Genomic DNA, 19,239 nt, shown 5'->3' with positions numbered 1-19,239 from the left:
TTAACTATCACATCAGGAGTAAATGCAGTGTATTTGGACCAGAGAATGACCCTTACGTCACAGAAGATCAAAGACAGCCATCAAATATATCACCTTCAATAACTCAGCAAAATGCAAAGGACTGCAAGTTCCCTAAATAGATGGGCTCTTTGACTAGCATTTGTGGCTCAGATGGTAAAGTGTCTGCCTGCAATGCAGGAGACCTGGGTTCAATCCTTAGATTGGAAAGATCCCCTGGAGAAGGAAATGGCAACCCACTCCAGTACTCTTGCCTGGAAAATCCCATGGATGAAGAAGCCTGGTAGGCTACAGTCCATGGGGTCGCAGAGTCGTACACGACTGAGCAACTGAGTGACTTGACTTTCACTTTGAGCCTGCAGTTATCTTAAGGTTGCCCAAGTCTTCAAGGGTTTTGGATCATTCAAGCTTCATTATTTTCTCTCTGAAATATTCAGAAAAAGTAGACTGAAGTATTTTTAAAATTTTTCCCGGGAGTATAGTTGATTTAAAATATTGTGTTAGTTTCTGCTGTACAGCAAAGTGACTCCGTCATACATACTCATATATCTTCACTTTTTTAGAGTCTTTTCCCATATAGGTCATTAGAGAGTATTGCCAAGAGTTCCTTGTGCTATATAGTAGGTCCTTGTCGGTTATCTATTTTATATATAGCAGTGTGTATAGATTAATTCCCAGTCTCCAAGTTTCCCTGCTTGGTGTCCATAAGTACGTTTGCTGCATCTGTGACTCTGTTTCTCTTTTGTAAATAGAGCTACTATATGATCCTGCAGCCCCACTCCTGGGCATATGTCTGAAGAAAATCATAATTCAAAAAGATAAATGCATCCCAGTGTTCATTGCAGTGCTATTGACAATAACCAGGACATGGAAGCAATTTAGATATTCATTGATGGAGGAATGGATAAAGAAGACATGGTACATGTATACAATGGAATATTCCTCAGCCATGAAAAGAACAAAATAATGTCATTTGTAGCCACATGCCTGGATGTGGCGATTGTCATAGTGAGTGAAGTCAGTCAGACAAAGGCAGATATCATATGACAGCATTTACACCTGAAATTGGAAAAAAATAGCACAAAGTGTTTTTATTTTTTAAATGCATTTGCATCTACCTCTATTCTGTATTTGACCATATCTCAAGGGGAAGTTGCATTTACAAAAGTTGGAGGTTCTGTTGGTACTTCATTGTGATGTTGCTATCACTCCAATGAGAAGGTTAACATGATAATAAGGTGAAGTTTCAGAGTTTGAAAGACCAAGCATGTTTTTGCTGGACCATCCTCAGGAGATGTCTGATGGCTATTGGGAGGCTGAGAGGAGGAGAGGTGAGTGGGGGGCACCTCAAACTCTCTGACATGTCCCACTTCACTGAGGATGATTGGTTTTACCAAACTCTTAAATCCTGCCTGCAGCTGTAAGATGGGGGGCCAATGGGGGCCTAAATGGGATCCCCTGACCAACTGCCTTCCAGGAAAGTCAGAGGTTATTACCTTGGACTTACGAAAAGTTTGGAGAAAAATAGTATTTCCGAGGCCATCCAACTTTTAGTTCCTCTTGAAGTTTGCTTTTGGCTTAATTCCAGTCTTTAGAGACCTGTATACATTGTTTTCATTCCTTTCAGAATTACTTTTACTAAATCCCACATGAGTCTCATCTCATTGGCCCACTTCTAAAGCAGTAAGGAAACAAATTCTCAGGTCCCATCCTACAGTTTGATGGAGTGTTTCCAGCGGTGGTCGAGAAAAGCTGCGTGTCTGCTGAGTCTTTGAGTCAGCGCCATTGTCCCCTAACAATTGTTGCTGGTTTGGTTGTTAGCGAGAGTTGTGTTTCTTCTGAACAACTGGTTTATTTGTTTTTTAATCCCTCGACTCTGGAGTTTCTAACTGATCATGTCATGTCTTGGGGGTGACTGCATGACTTCCAGATTCAAGTGGATGAGCTCTTACTCAGGACATTGTACTTTATGTTCATTTTCTAATTTCTGTCTTTGTCTCCCCTCTTTCCTTAAAATATGCACTTAACCCTTTTTATTATGAAAAGTTTCAAACCCACAGGAACAGCGAGTGTACTGTAATGAATGATCACATATCCATCACCAGGCTTCACTAATTTTCAATTTAGAGTCAGTCTTTAATATCTGATTTTACTCTTATTGGGATTTGGAATCTCTTGTAAGTCCCTCAGATCCTAGGTGGAGAGTACATTCTAAATCATCACAGTACGTCAGTGATTCTTCTATGGAGGGGATTTTTGCCCCTCCGTCCCCCACCCCGTCCTTCTTCGAGAACATTTAGAAATATCTGGGGACATTTTTGATTGTCACAACTGGGTGGAGGTAAGTGTCACAACTGGGCTAGTGACATCAACATGTAGAGCTGGGGATGAACAGGATGACACCCAAGGCAGAGTGATCCGGCCCTAACTGCCAACAGTACCGAGGCTGAGAAAATTAACCCTAAATGAAAAGTATTTTTCAAGCTTGAATATTCCTAGGAAGTTGAGCTTGAGTAAAGTTGAAAACTGCATTTTCAAGTTGAAAACTGTTCTATTGATGAGTACCATAGCGTTTGGTGGCTTATGGCAAATTCATGGTACATGTGCTAGAACACCAGTGAGAAACTGGTTCACAGCGGTTGTGTCTGGGGAGTTGGGGAACTGGGTGGATGGAGAATGGGGCCAGATAAAGATTTGCCTTTTTTTTTTTTTTTTTTTTACTTTACTAATAGAACTGTAAGCTTTTTGCAGGGGGCGGGGGTCATGCCACAGTTTTTGGGATCTCAGGAGCTGAGCCCAGGCTATTAGCAGTGGCCATGTACAGGAGGTGGTGACCAAAACCATCCCCAAGAAAATCAAGAAGGCAAAGTGGTTGTCTGAGAAGGCCTTACAAACAGCTGAGAAAAGAAGACAAGCGAAAGGCAAAGGAGAAAAGGAAAGACAGACCCATCTGAATGCAGAGTACCAGAGAATAGCAAGGAGAGATAAGAAAGCCTTAAGTGAACAATGCAAAGAAACAGAGGAAAACAACAGAATGGGAAAGACTATAGTAGTAGTAGTAGTAGAGATCTCTTCGGGAAAATTGGAGATACTGAGGGAGCATTTCATGCAAAGATGGGCTCGATAAAGGACAGAACCAGTAAGGCCCTAACAGAAGCAGAAGAGTTTAAGAAGAGGTGGCAAAAACACAGCTGTACAAAAAAGCTCGTAATGGCCTAATGGTGCCGCCGCCTACCTGGAGCCAGACATCCTGGATGTGAAGCCCAGCAGGCCTCAGGAAGCATCACTACAAGCAGAGCTTGAGGAGGTGATGGAATTCCAGCTGAGCCATCTCAAATCCCAAAAGATGATGCTGTGAAAGTGCTGCACTCAATATGCCAGCAAATGTGGAAAACTCAGCAGTGGCCACAGGACTGGAAAAGGTCAGTTTTCATCCCAATCCCAAAGAAAGGCAATGCCAAAGAATGTTCAAATGACCGTACAATTGCACTCATTTCACATGCTAGCAAGATTATGCTCAAAATCCTTCAAGCTAGGCTTCAGCAGTACCTGAACCAAGAACTTCCAGATGTTCAAGCTGAATTTAGAAAAGGCAGAGGAATCAGAGATCAAATTGCCAACATCCATTGGATTATAGAAAAATCAAAGGAATTTTTAAAAAATCTACTTCTGCTTCATTGACTACACTAAAGCCTTTGACTGTGTGGATCACAACAAACTGTGGAAAAGTCTTAAAGAAATGGGACTATCAGACCACCTGACCTGCCTCTTGAGAAACCTATATGCAGGTCAGGAAGCAACAGTTAGAACTGGACATGGAACAAGAGACTGGTTCCAAATAGGAAAAGGAGTACTTCAAGACTGTATATTGTCATCCTGCTTATTTAACTTATACGCAGAGTACATCATCAGAAACGCTGGGCTGGAAGAAGCACAAGCTGGAATCAAGATTGCCAGGAGAAATATCAATAACCTCAGATATGCAGATGACACCACTTTAGTGGCAGAAAGTGAAGAGGAGCTAGAAAGCCTCTTGATGAAGGTGAAAAGAGAGTGAAAAACCTGACTTAAAACTCAACATCAAAAAAATGAAGATCATGGCATCCAGTCCCATCACTTCAACAAATAGATGGGGAAAAATTGGGAACAGTGTCATAGTTCATTTTCTTGGGCTCCAAAATCACTGCAGATGGTGACTGTTGCCACAAAATTAAAGGCACTTGCTCCATAGAAGAAAACCCATGACAAACCTAGACAGTCTATTAAAAAGCAGAGACATCACTTTGCCAACAAACGTGTGGTGTGTAGGGTCAAATCTATGGTTTTTCCCGTAGTCATGTACGGATGTGAGAGTTGGACCTGAAAGAAGGCTGAGTGCCAGAGAAATGATGCTTCTGAACTGTGGTACTGGAGAAGACGCTTGAGAGTTTCTTGGACAGCAAGGAGATCAAACCAGTCCATCCTAAAGGAAATCAATCCTGAACATTCATTGGAAGGACTGATGCTAAAGCTGAAGTTTTAATTCTTTTCACCTGATGTGAAGAGCCGACCCATTGGAAAAGACGCTGATGCTGGGAAAGGCAGAAGGAGAAGCGGGCAACAGAGGATGAGATGGTTGGATGGCATCACCGACTCAATGGACATGAGCTTGAGCAAACTCCGGGAGGTAGTGAAGGACTGGGAAGCCTGGCGTGCTGCAGTCCGTGGGGCCACGGAAAGTCAGGCATGACTGAGCGACTGAACAACAGCAAAGTGGCAGTGAAAGCCCTGGATCCCACCACTCGCCCCCACCCAACCTTTTAAGCTTTTTAAAACATTGAAGTAGAGCTGATTTGTGTTTCAGATATAGAGCAAAGTAACTCAGTTATATATACAAGATTCTTTTCCATTATAGGTTATTGGTTTGGTGGTGGTTTAGCTGCTCAGTTGGGTCAGACTCTTCGTGACCTCATGGACTGTAGCCTGCCAGGGTCCTCTGTCCATGGGATTTCCCAGCCAAGAGTACTGGAGTGGGTTGCCATTTCCTTCTCCAACTGTAGGTTATTACAAGATATTGAATATAGTTCCATGTGCTATTCCATAGGTCCTTGTTTGTTTGTTTTTTAATCTCTTTTATATATAACAGTGTGTATGTGTTAATTCCAAATTCCCTATTTCTCTCTCCCTTCCGCCTTTCCCCTTTGGTGACTCTGTTTGCTTTCTCTAAGTCTTGCTTTTTCCTGTGTACCTGTTCGTGGTTTTTCTATTTTATACTGTATGTGTGTCTTATTTGAAGTAGTTATGTTTGCATAATGTGGACTACCTGATGGTTTTTAAAGGATCAGAAAACACAAAATTCTTATTTAAAAAAAAAAACCTGTTAAAATGGTTGTGTAAGGAGACCGGAAGGAACCTTCTGAAAGGGCTTCCCAGGGAACCGTGAGCCTGTCAGACCCCGAGGACGGCTCGGCAGAGGCCCAGGCCATTAAGTGAATCAGAAACACGTGGAAGGGGCAGCCGTCTGGGCCCCACATGACGGATCAATTGCAGGAGAGTGAAGTTAAACGAGACGGTCCCCATGCCAAGCCTCTGACACTAATGAGCCCTCAACTCAGGGAACGGGTCTCTGGCAGGCAGGGAGGAGTGGCAGTGCCCTGCAGCCTTGCCTGGCAGTGGTGTGGGCAGAGAGCAACCTCCGGCCGCGAAGATGAATCTCCGCCTCTCCTGGCTCATGGCCACGTGCCCCTGGGGAGTCCCCCTCCCTTGGCCAGATCTTCCAGAGGACACGTCTGCGATGAGCTGTAAGTGGTGATGGGAGTGAGGTGAGCTCCTTGCTCCTTTCAAAGAGAGCAGCTCTCCAGCAGTTTCAGCGAGCAGCTGTGCTCGGGGCAGGGGGGGATTGCAGGCCCTCCCACCTCTCCATCCTCCTCTTCCTCCAGGCTCCTTCCTTCTCAGCTGCAGTTCCCAATGCCTGTGTGGGTCCCTTATACTGGGCAAGCTCCATTCCACCGAGAGGCCTTTGCACATGCTGTTCCTTCTCCCAGACATGCTGTTCCTGTCCCCACCCCAGTGAATATCTACTCATGTTCACCTCCTCCAGGAAGACCTCCTTGACTGCCCTAGCAGGTCAGATCCCCTTTTATAGGATGCCCAGTCTCTCTCTCCCAGCACTTGGAGAGATGCGTCTTCAGACGGTTTGTGCAATTATGTGGTAGATGTCTGTCTCCTGGCTGGTCTCTAAGCTCCATGGAGGCAGAGTCTGGGTCTGGATCCCAGCTCAGCACCTGGTGCATGCTTGGGACTCAAGTACCTGGTCACCAGGTGACCCAGGGAGTAACAGAAATGGCGTTGCCCCAGGGGTGTGACCACCAAGAACTTGTCAAGCCACTCCTGGAAAAGCAGGTAAGCTAGGAAGGATGGAGGTGCCTCCAAGCTGTGGGAGAGCGGGACTCTTGTGTCCTGGAGCCTCCTGTGACTTCACTAGGGGTGGGGGCCTGGGCGTGGCCAGGCCCTGTCTCCGCCAGAGAGCTCACCTGTTGCCCTGATCACAAGCCAGTGTCTTCTGTTTGTCTTCTTTCCCACCTGGTGCCGATGGAGTGAGGCCTCGTGATGCTCAAGGGGTGAGTCAGTGACCCTCTCAGGTTGGTCCATAGATAGGGGAGCCCAGGGCAGGAAGAGCTAAGAGATTCTTCGGGGAAAACGAAGAGATGCTTCAGGGGAAATGAAGGACCCCCTTTCTAGCTGACCCTTGGAGAAGGGCAAAGTGGTTCTGCCCTTCCTGGCTACGGTGACCCCAGATTGTATTGAATACCACTTCTCTGTGTTCCTATGATGCCCTGGGCATATTCTAGTTGCTTAGCAACGGTGATAGTGACCTTTATGTCTGGTGCCCAGATAGGTTGTAAGCCCTTGAGAATCAGACTGTGTTTTTTTTTTTCCCTCCTTCCTTTCAGTCCTCAAATCATGCACAACATCTTGGTGATCCAGGAGCTCCGTAAATGTCTACAGGATGGGCTTCTCACGTGATCACATGTCATCATGCCTAGAGGGTCAATTTTTGGTGACTTTTTAGAAAGAAACTTGTCCATCCTGCCACCATTTCTATCAGCAGAAGGGAAGACTGAAAGAAAGAGGGTTTGCTTGAAGCAAGACTATTGTATTCCTTCAGATGTTCATTAAACACACACACACACACACGCACGCACACGCTCTCAGCTACCAAGAATTCTTGTTGAAGCCAGGAGTGGTAGACGTGTAAGAAAATGCTGTAAAGTGAGAAAAATGTATTTGGTGTTGAAAAGTGAATTGATGAGGAGAAGTAATGTGTGGGTTCCCGGGGTAAGACGAACCACCCGGGGGACACGGAGACCCCCTGACAGGTGTGCAGGCCTCCCTAGGAGACCCCTGCAGAGGCCCTGGAGGACATTCTGCCATCACCCGCTTCCAACAGAGATCCTCTGGGCTGTTCCCAGAGGAGAAGGGCAGGCAGACAGGAATCGCGTCTGGGGGTGGTACCAGTCGCAGGCTGGACAGAGGTCAGAGAGACTGTCTTCAGAGATTCTGGTCAACCACACAGCTGCTTTTAAGTGTGGACTCTAGGCTCCTGTGGCGTTGGAGGAGGTCACCTGTGCCAGGTAAAGATGCAGAAGCCAAGGATGAACTCGAATCAGAGAACTTCCTCTCCTTCAGGTCATCACTCAAGTGTCACCTCAGGGACCCCTCTGTTGGCCAGCTTCCCACAGCCTCACCGCACACACAGTCCCTCCCTGCCATGTCTAATTGTTCCCCTGCACACTGATGCCCCCCACCCCGACAAAGCCCAAGTCACTAATTTTCTCACAACTCCCTCCCTCCAGAACTGTACTATGAGACCCTAACCTGCACTGCTCGTGGCTCTGTCTCCAGCATCCAGAACATTGCTGGGCAGGTGTGAACGCATTGTCTATGGAATGACCAAGAGAATAAATGAAGTCTACCTTAATAACGACGATCCTGTATTCTCATTCACTTAAAAAAATTGCCTTCCTAGACGCCCCCAAAGCACTAGGCGGTCCCAACTTATATTTAAATTTTAGCGACTTAAAAGTGCCTTTCTTTTGAGAATATATTGAGTGTTTTTACAAGTAATACCAAGACAGCTGGGGGGCTTGGCCATCATCATGGCAACAACAACAGTTTAATACCTGTTACTGAGAACCTAGATAGCATATTGAAAAGCAGAGACATTACTTTGCCAACAAAGATCCGTCTAGTCAAGGCTATGGTTTTTCCTGTGGTCATGTATGCATGTGAGAGTTGGACTGTAAAGAAAGCTGAGCACCGAAGAATTGATGCTTTTGAACTGTGGTGTTGGAGAAGACTCCTGAGAGTCCCTTGGACTGCAAGGAGATCCAACCAGTCCATTCTAAAGGAGATCAGTCCTGGGTGTTCTTTGGAAGGAATGATGCTAAAGCTGAAACTCCAGTACTTTGGCCACCTCATGTGAAGAGTTGACTCATTGGAAAAGACTCTGATGCTGGGAGGGATTGGGGGCAGGAGGAGAAGGGGACGACAGAGGAGGAGATCCACTGACTGGATGGACATGAGTCTGAGTGAACTCCAGGAGTTGGTGATGGACAGGGAGGCCTGGCGTGCTGCGATTCATGGGGTGGCAAAGAGTTGGACACGACTGAGCGACTGAACTGAACTGAATTGAACTGAGACCCAAAATCTTCACTGGTGTAGATCCTCCATAAGCTTCATTTTCTAGCCAGTCTATGTCAAATCACTTCAGGACGAACTTTTAGCAATTACAAGCTGAGGGAAAATTTGAGATGCCCTAGAGTGGAGATACCAAGGGAACATTTCATGCAAAGATGGGCTTGATAAAGGACAGAAATTGTATGGACCTAACAGAAGCAGAAGATATTAAGAAGAGGTGGCAAGAATACACAGAAGAACTGTACAAAAAAGATCTTCACGACCAAGATAATCACGATGGTGTGATCACTCACCTAGAGCCAGACATCCTGGAATGTGAAGTCAAGTGGGCCTTAGAAAGCATCACTACGAACAAAGCTAGTGGAGGTGATGGAATTCCAGTGGAGCTGTTTCAAATCCTGAAAGATGATGCTGTGAAAGTGCCGCACTCAATATGCCAGCAAGTTTGGAAAACTCAGCAGTGGCCACAGGACTGGAAAAGGTCAGTTTTCATTCCAATCCCAAAGAAACGCAATGCCAAAGAATGCTCAAACTACCACACAATTGTACTCATCTCACATGCTAGTAAAGTAATGCTCAAAATTCTCCAAGCCAGGCTTTAGCAATACGTGAACTTCCAGATGTTCAAGCTGGTTTTAGAAAAGGCAGAGGAACCAGAGATCAAATTGCCAACATCCGCTGGATCATGGAAAAAGAAAGAGAGTTCCAGAAAAACATCTATTTCTGCTTTCTTGACTATGTCAAAGCCTTTGACTATGTGGATCACAATAAACTGTGGATAATTCTGAAAGAGATGGGAATACCAGACCACCTGACCTGCCTCTTGAGAAACCTGTATGCAGGTCTGGAAGTAACAGTTAGAACTGGACATGGAACAACAGACTAGTTCCAAATAGGAAAAGGAGTATGTCAAGGCTGTATATTGTCACCCTGCTTATTAACTTCTATGCAGGGTACATCATGAGAAACGCTGGGCTGGAAGAAGCACAAGCTGGAATCAAGATTGCCAGGAGAAATATCAATCACCTCAGATATGCAGATGATACCACCCTTATGGCAGAAAGTGAAGAGGAACTAAAAAGCCTCTTGATGAAAGTGAAAGAGGAGAGTGAAAAAGTTGGCTTCAAGCTCAACATTCAGAAAACGAAGATCATGGCATCTGGTCCCATCACTTCACAGGAAATAGATGGGGAAACAGTGGAAACAGTGTCAGACTTTATCTTTTTGAGCTCCAAAATCAATGTAGATGGTAATTGCAGCCATGAAATTAAAAGACACTTACTCCTTGGAAGGAAAGTTATGACCAACCTAGATAGCATATTCAAAAGCAGAGACATTGCTTTTCCAACAAAGGTTCATCTAGTCAAGGCTATAGTTTTTCCAGTGGTCACGTGTGGATGTGAAAGTCGGCCTGTGAAGAAAGCTGAGTGCCAAAGAATTGATGCTTTTGAACTGTGGTGTTGAAGAAGACTCTTGAGAGTCCCTTGGACTGCAAGGAGATCCAACCAGTCCATTCTGAAGGAGATCAGTCCTGGGTGTTCTTTGGAAGGAATGATGCTAAAGGTGAAACTCCAGTACTTTGGCCACCTCATGCAAAGAGTTGACTCATTGGAAAAGACTCTAATGCTGGGAGGGATTGGGCACAGGAGGAAAAGGGGACGACAGAGGATGAGATGGCTGGATGGCATCACGGACTCGATGGACATGAGTTTGGGTGAACTCCAGGAGTTGGTGGTGGATAAGGAGGCCTGGCGTGCTGTGATTCATGGGGTCACAAAGAGTCAGACACGACTGAGTGACTGAACTGAACTGAAAGTGAGTGGTTTGCTGAGAGTCATCCTGTCAAGAGAGATCTAGGTGGGTGGCCAGACTTTCTCTTGGCTGGCGTTTCTCACATGGCATCTGAGGAGTTGGGTTCTTGGCATCTGGTGCCCATTCCTCATCCATTTCCGCCCTTTACACACAGCTGGCCGCATTTCTCCATCTCGTCCCCACCCAGGGCCCCGGACCATCGGCCACCACTTCCCTGGTCCTTCCTGACTCCATCCTACCGGCCTTGGTCCTCACTGCTGGCCTTCTCTGTTCCTGGTGACCTGTCTGCTCTCTCTCTGCGTCTTCCTTATGCCATCAGTGGCTCCTGTGCTAAGTGAGATGGGTGTACCCCCAGCATCACTCCCTATGGAGACCATGAAGGGCTGGGCAGGGACCCCTGTGATGAGAAAACAGCTTCTCTGAGTTGTTCCCTGTGTGTTTCACAGCATGCCAGCTCACCCCGAGACTGGACATTTAGATCAGGACCTGAGGTTAGGAGTCTCACCCCGCATTCCCTCTCACGTTGCTTTTCCCAGGACACCTTTTAAAATAACCACTTAGGGAAGCTGCTGTATAGAGCACAGAGCTCAGCCTGAGGCTCTGTGATGACTTATTGGGTGGGATGGAAGAGGGGAGGCAGGAGGGAGGCTCAAAAGGGAGAGGATATATGTGTACTTATAGCTTATTCACTTAATTATGCAGCAGAGACTAACACAGCATTGTAAAGCAATTATACATCAATAAAAATGCATAATCAACAAAAAATAAATAATCAACATTTAAAAATTAAGATCATGCCATGTGGTCCCATCACTTCATGGCAAATAGAAGGGGAAAAAATAGAAGCAGTGACAAATTTTCTTTCCTTCGGTTCCAAAATCATGCTGGACAGTGACTATAGCCATAAAATTGTAAGATGCTTGCTTCTTGGGAGGAAACCTATGATGAACCTAGACAACATATTAAAAAGCAAAGACATCATTTTGCCGACAAAGGTCCATGTAGCCAAAGCTATGGTTTTTCCAGTAGTCTTGTATGGATGTGAGAGTTGGACCACACAGAAGGCTGAGTGCTAAAGAATTTATACTTTTTGAATTGCAGTGCTGGAGAAGACTCTCAAGAGTCCCTTGGACAGCAAGGAGATCCAACCAGTCTATCCTAAAGGAAATCATCCCTGAATATTCATCGGAAGGACTGATGCTAAAGCTAAAGCTCCAAGCTCCAGCTCTTTGGCCACCTGATGCAAAGAACTGACTCCTTGGAAAAGACCCCAATGGGGCAGGAGGAGAAGGGGACAACAGAGGATGAGATGGTTGGATGGCATCACCGACTCAATGGACATGAGTTTGGTTAAACTTCAGGAGTTGGTGATGGACAGGGAGGCCTGGCGTGCTGCAGTCCATGGGGTTGCAAAGAGTTAGACACAACTTAGCCACTGAACAACAACAAAAATAAGCAAATAAAGTAACCGCTCAGGACTCAGCCTGAGAAAACTGGAGACCTCTGCCCCAGGCACCTGAGAGGTCATTGGTGCCTGCAGTCCGTCCCCTGCCCTCTGTGACCTGGGAGGGACGATGGCCCTTCCTGCAGCTCTCTGCGCTCCTCCTTTGCTGGGGTCTGTAAGTGACAAATCTTGTAACTTTACTTCCTCTGCGTGAATGCACTGCAACTGCACCTTGACTCTAAATGACCCTGTTATCTTCACCACCCCAGGGCTGAGCTCAGATGCTGACAGAGTGGCCTGCAGACGCTGGGCGGGTGGTTTGGGTGTCCTCAGTCAGCAGGTTGTCATCTGCGTGTTCTCAATTTAGTACACCAGCTCTGGCATCCCAACTCCAGCCCCCAATGTTCACGTTCACCCAGAGCCCCAGAATATGACCTTCTTTGAAAATTAGTATCTTTGTGGATACACTTCGTTATGACAAGGTCATACCAGATTCGGATGGGCCCCTAATCCCATGGGACTGATGTCCTTAGGCGAGTGCTGTATAGAGATGCAAGGAGACACAGGTACACAGAGGGAAGAAGGCCCCGGGAGGACGGGGGCAGAGATGGGGGCAATACATCTGCAGGCCAAAGCTGAGGGTCGTGGCAGCCCCCAGGAGCTCCTGGAGAGGCTGGAATCCCCATCACAGCCTCCAGAAGCAACCGACCCTGCTGACACTGTGATCTCAGATCTCTAGCCTCCAGATCCGTCAGACAGTAACTTTGCGTGGTTTAAGCCGCCTGTTCTGTCATACTTGTTTGCAGCGCCCCTGGAAACTGACACAGAGAGCCGATGGCCTGGCCGGACCCTCCCCCACCCCCCGTGGACTTTCCTGCCAGGAGGAGGATGTGGACCTCAGGGAGATGTCCAGGCGGACACGTTCTTTACCCTCAGACAGGCTTTGTCCCCTGAGGCTCATCCTTGAGAGAGCTGACCCCCGGAACTCTGGCCCACCTTTGCCCTTAGTGCTCATTCTAAGGGTCCACTTTTCTCATCTGATTTCTCTCTGTGGCCCCCAAGCTGGCTCCAGGCTCTGAGCAGGGTGCCTGGCACAGGGTAGGACACCACAAATAAGCTCTTGGACTATAGCTATGCGTTACAGGGAGGAGATGGTCAGAGCCATCAAAAAAGCTACTCTTCTGATCTGAGTCTGCGACACAACCTAGGTTGTGGGGTGGGGGGGTACCCCTGAGCCAACTTTGTCGTAAGCAGCTCTCCTGGAGACTGGGGATGAGCCAGGTGGGGCCACACACTGGGGGGACACGCAGTCTCGTGAGAAGAGCAGACTCCCCCATGCTGCTGAAGATCGCTGACACAGACAGCGGCTCCCATCAACCACCAGGCCTGTGCTGTTGACCTGCTGCTGCTGCTGCTAAGTCGCTTCAGTCGTGTCCAACTCTGTGCGACCCCATAGATGGCAGCCCACCAGGCTCCCCCATCCCTGGGATTCTCCAGGCAAGAACATTGGAGTGGGTTGCCATTTCCTTCTCCAAAGCATGAAAGTGAAAAGTGAAAGTGAAGTCGCTCAGTCGTGTCCGATTTCATGACCCCACAGACTGCAGCCTACCAGGCTCCTCCGTCCATGGGATTTTCCGGGCAAGAGTACTGGAGTGGGTTGCCGTTGCCTTCTCCGCTGTTGACCTAGATGAGCGTTGAGCCTGATCCCGCCTTCCTGGCCTCAGACAAGCCGTCCTTCTTGGCTGCTACTTTCAGCATTGTTAGAGGACTGTTGGGGGTGGTGGGGCGGGGCGAGGAGCTGGGGGAGAAGGGAAGGAGGTGGTCTCGTGTGAGATTTCTACAGTTTGCTCACAGTGAAAAATGGGAGAAGTGATAAAGTTACCACACGAACCAGTCATCCACCCTGAAACATTTGCAACTGATTACATTCCTGGGAGTTGGCACTGAGTCATGAGGGATTCTGGGAAGCGGCCTGCTGGCATGAGCCAAAATGCGAGGAAACGAAAAGGTACCTCTGAAACACGCTCAGAAGGAAAATCACTCCAAGTCATAAAAAAGATACAGAGACTTGTAGTTGCCTTTCTGGGCACCAAAGCATCCATTGTTACCTTAATAATAATAAAAATTGGAATGACTTTGGCAAGGGTCTCATTTGAAAAGATCCTGATGCTGGGAAAGATTGAAGGCAGGAGGAGAAGCGGACGACAGAGGGTGAGATGGCTGGATGGTATCACTGACTCGATGGACATGAGTCTGAGTAAACTCCAGGAACTCGTGGTGGACAGGGAGGCCTGGCGTGCTGCAGTCCATGGGGTCACAAAAGTCAGACACGAATGACTGACTGAACTGAACTGGCAAGTGTAAAGATGCAGGCATGCTAGCAGCCTCAGATGGACTTTCTGAATCCCTATCATCATTGAGAGAGGTCCCACGAGGAAAAGGGAGCTGACGGTATGTTGACCCGGTATGTGGGCACCCGGGGCTCTGGGTCACGTCCGTGGCCACACCCAGTTGACCTGCTGCAGAACCCAGCCTCCTAAAAGGGTCACAAATGACATCTGCTGGAAATCAATGCCCCAGCGGCCCTTGCTCTGTGCTTCTAGAAATGGCCATGATCGAATTGAATGAAGACTCACGCCTAAGCCAAAAAAAAATCAATCCTACTTTTGGCCGAACTAGTCTTTATTGACTTAGAGAGTAAATTCGAAGCACAGAAGGAGACAGAAACAAAGTTCCTTTCTGGCCCAGAAAGGCCCCCTGCGTCTCCTGGAGTGCCTGTCCTGGGGTGCCTGCCATCCTGGGAGCAGCACCCTGAAGCCGTGGTCTTTGCCCTGGAAGGCAGCCTTCTTGCTCCCCCTCTCCACTCTGAGCTGGACCGCCTCCTGCTGTGGGGGTTTCTGGGACTGATGCTGTTCCCGAGGCCTGTCCTTTTTACCTCCTGAGCTTTGGGGAGCGGAGGCCCACCTGTCTGGTCTCACCTCTAAGCAGAATCGCTCAGTTGTCTCTCTGCCCCGGGGCCGGTTGACACAAGACCCACCAAGCCTGGGCCAGGGCCCGTGGACCAGCGGGAGCGCTTCCCGCGTCGGCCGGATGGGCACGTGCTCTGCTGTGCTGAGAGGGAGGCGTTGCATCGTCTCAATTCGTGTGGCGGAGAGGGCCCCCTTCCAGCAGACCCGTGGGGGACCGGCAGCACCCGCTGTGGTCTCACATCTTCCTTCCCCAGCCTCCTGCTTTCCTGAAGACACTCAGGGGTGACAGGAAGCCAAGGGTGAAAATGCCGAGGGGCTGCGTTCCAACGTGATGCGGGCTGGCAGCTCCTGAGAGGTGGGGTCCCCTCCAGTGAGACAGATGCCCCGCTGGTCTGCAGCTTAGCCCCTGCTCTTGGGCACATGCAGGGGGCATCTTCCAGCACTTTTCTGCTTGGAAGCACCCCCAGGGCTAACACTGGGGGAACCCCGAGAGCCTAGCCCAGCATCCCAGAGCCTCTTCTCCTTATTCCTGTACCACCTTCCCCAGAATCCTGGTGACACCTTAGGGGAAGCCAGGCTTGGGACAACTGTGAGTGATGACACCCCTTCCCTTGTGGTCAGTCAACCTCCCCCCACCATGGGGCAGGGGGACACGCTGATCTCACTGGCCAACCCCTGCAGGACCCGGCTACAGCCAATAGCACTTGGAGGAATGTATTCTTACCCCAGTCCTGTTAAAGCTATTGTGTCTGAAAGTAGCGAGGAAACGTGGCCAGACACACCTTTCCTGCCAAAGCCCTCCTGGCTCCAAACCTGAAACCACCTGTCCCTCCTCCTCCTTCAGTAAAGACCAGCCTCCCTTCGGCAAAGACTGATCGCTTCTGGGGCAGGCCTGGTCCCTGCACTCCTGCCACACAGACCCTGCCTCCCAAGGCCGACATGGGCAGGTAGAACGGCAATGCAGGGTCAGAGGTGCTTTGGACCCCTGGTGGCTCAGACGGGAAAGACTTTGCCTGCAGTACCAAAGACCTGGGTTCGATCCCTGGGTTGGGAAGATTCCCCTGGCTACCCACTCCAGTGTTCTTGCCTGGAGAGTCCCATGGACAGAGGAGCCTGGCAGGCTGCTGCAGAGTCGGACCTGACTGAGGGACTAATGCCAGGGCAAAGAGGGGTGTGGCTGAAGGGTCACCGTAATAACATTAGGAGAAACGGCTGTGCAGAGTAAGTGCTTGGTGTGACCTGGGCCTGCCCCATTCTGAGTGTTCCACTCAGTTATTTCTTACAACATTCACAGGAGAGAGATTTCGACATCCTTACTATTCCACACATGGGGCAAGTGAAGCACAGAGAGGTCAAGAAACTTGCCCGAAGTCACCCAGCTGAGCCCTGAGGTGAGAACTGGCCTTCCGGGCTTTCACTTGCCGAATTGCAGTATTTCCAGCAGGACAGGCAGATGATGTCTGGCCGCCTCAACTATCTATTAAGTTCCTTGAGGGCAGCAGGAGCCGCTTTCCCACACAGGATCTCTTTTCATCGAGGAAGCACTTAATAAATCCTGATTATATTCTGCCCCGGCCTTCACAGGACTGAGGGGCCTGCCTCCCCCAACATTGTTGTTGTTCCGTCGCTCAGTCATGTCCTACTCTTTGGGACCCCATGGACTGCAGCCCGCCAGGCCTCTCTGTCCTTCACCATCTCCTGGCCCCCCATAACCTTCTCTGATTGGGAACCTCCCCCACATCACAGACACAAACGCCTTCCCCAAGCTCCTCAATGTGTATAGGATTGTTTCCGTGTTTGGTGGGCAGCGCAGCTCACTGTGGGTGCCTTGAGAGCAAAGGTCAGCCTCTCTTACCTTCCGTGGGGTTCCCCGAGCCAGCCAGGGGCCTGGCAGGCCATGAACCATCAGCAGACGTTGGTCAAGTGAATGAAGGAACCTCTCCAGCTTTGCCCAACTCTGCGATTCTAACAGGATTGCTTTTCTAGAACACCCACCCCAACTCTGCCTAACGGAGAGAAGGCTGCTTTCCTAGCGTTTGGAATATATTAGGAGGGGGTTCAAATAAATTGCTAAGACACAACAGGCTCAAACCACCGTGGCTTTGCCAGAAATCACTGGAGAATTCAAGCCAGAGGAGGGGGGTGGGGCCGACGACCCTCGAGAGCACCGCTCACAGGATTCTGTCAAGGGGAGTGGGCTCGGGGGCTCCCCCAGCCCAGCCTGGGATGGGGGCGGGAGGTTGCACTCTTGGGCTTCCAAATAGAACTTATCAACGATTTAGTCTCATTAAGTTGTAAGAAAGCAGGCAACGTGTTCCAAGGTCGTAAGTTTTCTCCAGCGTTCAAACGTTTCCAATGTTTTGTAAAACCAGAGCAGGGCGGGAGCCCGCTGGGGCTGGCTTGGGGTGATAGATATATGTGCAGTTTGTGAGGAACTTTTCCAGCCGCCTTCAAAGCCAGCTCATTACCGTTCCACGGGCTCCAGGCGGTTTCTCTTAGTCCCCGAGCGAAGGCTGCTCAGTGGGTGTGTGTGACAATCTCCAAAGACCTCGAGGGCCCTCCTGGCATTTTCAGCTTTAACAGAAGCTTCTGAGGCTGCCAGTGTGGACACACGCAGCCAGGTTTCCCTTGCTTTTCTGCAGGTTGGGGTGTGTGTCACCCCAGGTGTGTGTCACTCACAGGTCACTTTGCACAGCATATCTGAGGTTGGCGGCCCTGCCCTAGGATAAGGAATTCAAAGAAATTTCTCTTTGATCATGTCCTATCCCTCATCTCTAGATTCATCCCCCAGAGAAGTTATTCCGCAAACATCAGCCTCACGTCGCCGAGCTCCTCCAGGGGCACATTGCAGGGCTTTGAGCTGCCCGATCAATGGAGAATAATCTCATTACTTCACTTCCTGATGCTGTGCGGCTGCCTGGTTTATCAGCTGGCAGGTGTGGGCAGCTTACCTCAGGGAACCCTCTCATCCTCTACTTTGCCGCTCTCAGAGCAAAGGGGCTCAGTGATTGCTTCTCTGGAGTCCTCAATTGTCAAGGTATGTTCTCCAGGATATTCTAATTAAAACAGCCTACATTCCAGGTAGGAAAATCTTCCCTTTGAGTCAGACTCACCTCTCAGGTCATCAGAGGCGAGGTCTACACAGCCACAGAGGAGCAGGGAGGGTGCTTGTGGTCCTGGGCAAACCGTGGGCCCTGCAGTCTGCTCCATCCGATCCCTTTGCTTGAGGTCTCATGGTCATCAGCCGGCAGGGTGATCAGCTTTTGAGTCCAGCTGTCTGGGTTGGAAGTCTAGCTCTGTCCTTTCCAGATGTGAGATGTTTGGCAAATTCCAACTAAAGTCTCTGTGGGCTCTTCCTTCCATGTGGAGAGATGCTGGACTCAGAAGGTGGCTGTTTGCATGAAGCCAAATGACCAATCCCCAGGTGGCATTAGTGGTAAAGAAACCGCCTGCCAATGCAGGAGACATAAGAGACACAGGTTCGATCCCTGGGTCAGGAAGATCCCCTGGAGGAGGGCATGGCAACCCACTCCAGTATTCTTGCCTGGAGAATCCCATGGACAGAAGAGCCTGGTGGGCTACAGTCCATGGGGTAGCAAAGAGTTGGACCTGATTGAAGTGACTTAGCATGTAAATGACAAAAGAAAAGCACTTAAAACCACATCATGTGATGAGAGATACCAGTTACTAAGAATCCTCTTTACCCAGCATCCTCCTGAAAAAAAGGCTCAGTAAATGTAGGCCCTTTGGCTTACACAGATTTTTGCCAAACATCATCTTTGTTTCCAGTTGATTTTCAGTTGAAGAGGCTCTTCTTCTGTGCTTATGTGCAATCTTTCCCTCACCTCTGGGATAATTAAGTTAATTATCCCCCATGTACTATTTGTATGGGCTTCCCTGGTAGCTCAGAGGTTAAAGCGTCTGCCTGGAATGCAGGAGACCCAGGTTCGATCCCTGAGTCGGGAAGATCCCCTGGAGAAGGAAATGACAGCCCACTCCAGTACTCTTGCTTGGAGAATCCCATGGGGGAGGAGCCTGGTGGGTTACAGTCCATGGGGTCTCAAACAGTCGGACACGACTGAGCGACTTCACTCACTCACTCCCTGGTGGCTCAGTGGTAAAGAATCCCCCTGCCAATGCAGGAGACATGAGTTCGATCTCTGGGTCAAGAAGATCCCCTGGAGAAGGAAATGGCAACCCAGTCCAGTATTCTTACCTGGGAAATCCCACAGAGAGAGACACCTGGTGGGCTACAGTTCATGGGGTCACAAAGAGTCAAATACGACTTTAGTGACTAAACCACAGCAACAGTACCAC

At 48.9% G+C, this 19,239-nt stretch overlaps 1 non-coding gene across 1 annotated transcript; it reads left to right on the top strand.

Annotated features, from left to right (window-relative positions):
- The first annotated feature begins 18,816 nt into the window (after window positions 1–18,816).
- On the top strand, window positions 18,817–18,889 carry TRNAS-GGA. The gene has a single exon. It is a non-coding gene; the product is annotated as a tRNA-Ser (tRNA).
- Window positions 18,890–19,239: the final 350 nt, after the last annotated feature.

The sequence above is a fragment of the Oryx dammah genome, unplaced genomic scaffold, assembly GCF_014754425.2.
Source record: "Oryx dammah isolate SB20612 unplaced genomic scaffold, SCBI_Odam_1.1 HiC_scaffold_2, whole genome shotgun sequence".
NCBI lineage: Eukaryota > Metazoa > Chordata > Mammalia > Artiodactyla > Bovidae > Oryx > Oryx dammah.
This window is presented reverse-complemented; position numbering and strand designations above follow the sequence as displayed.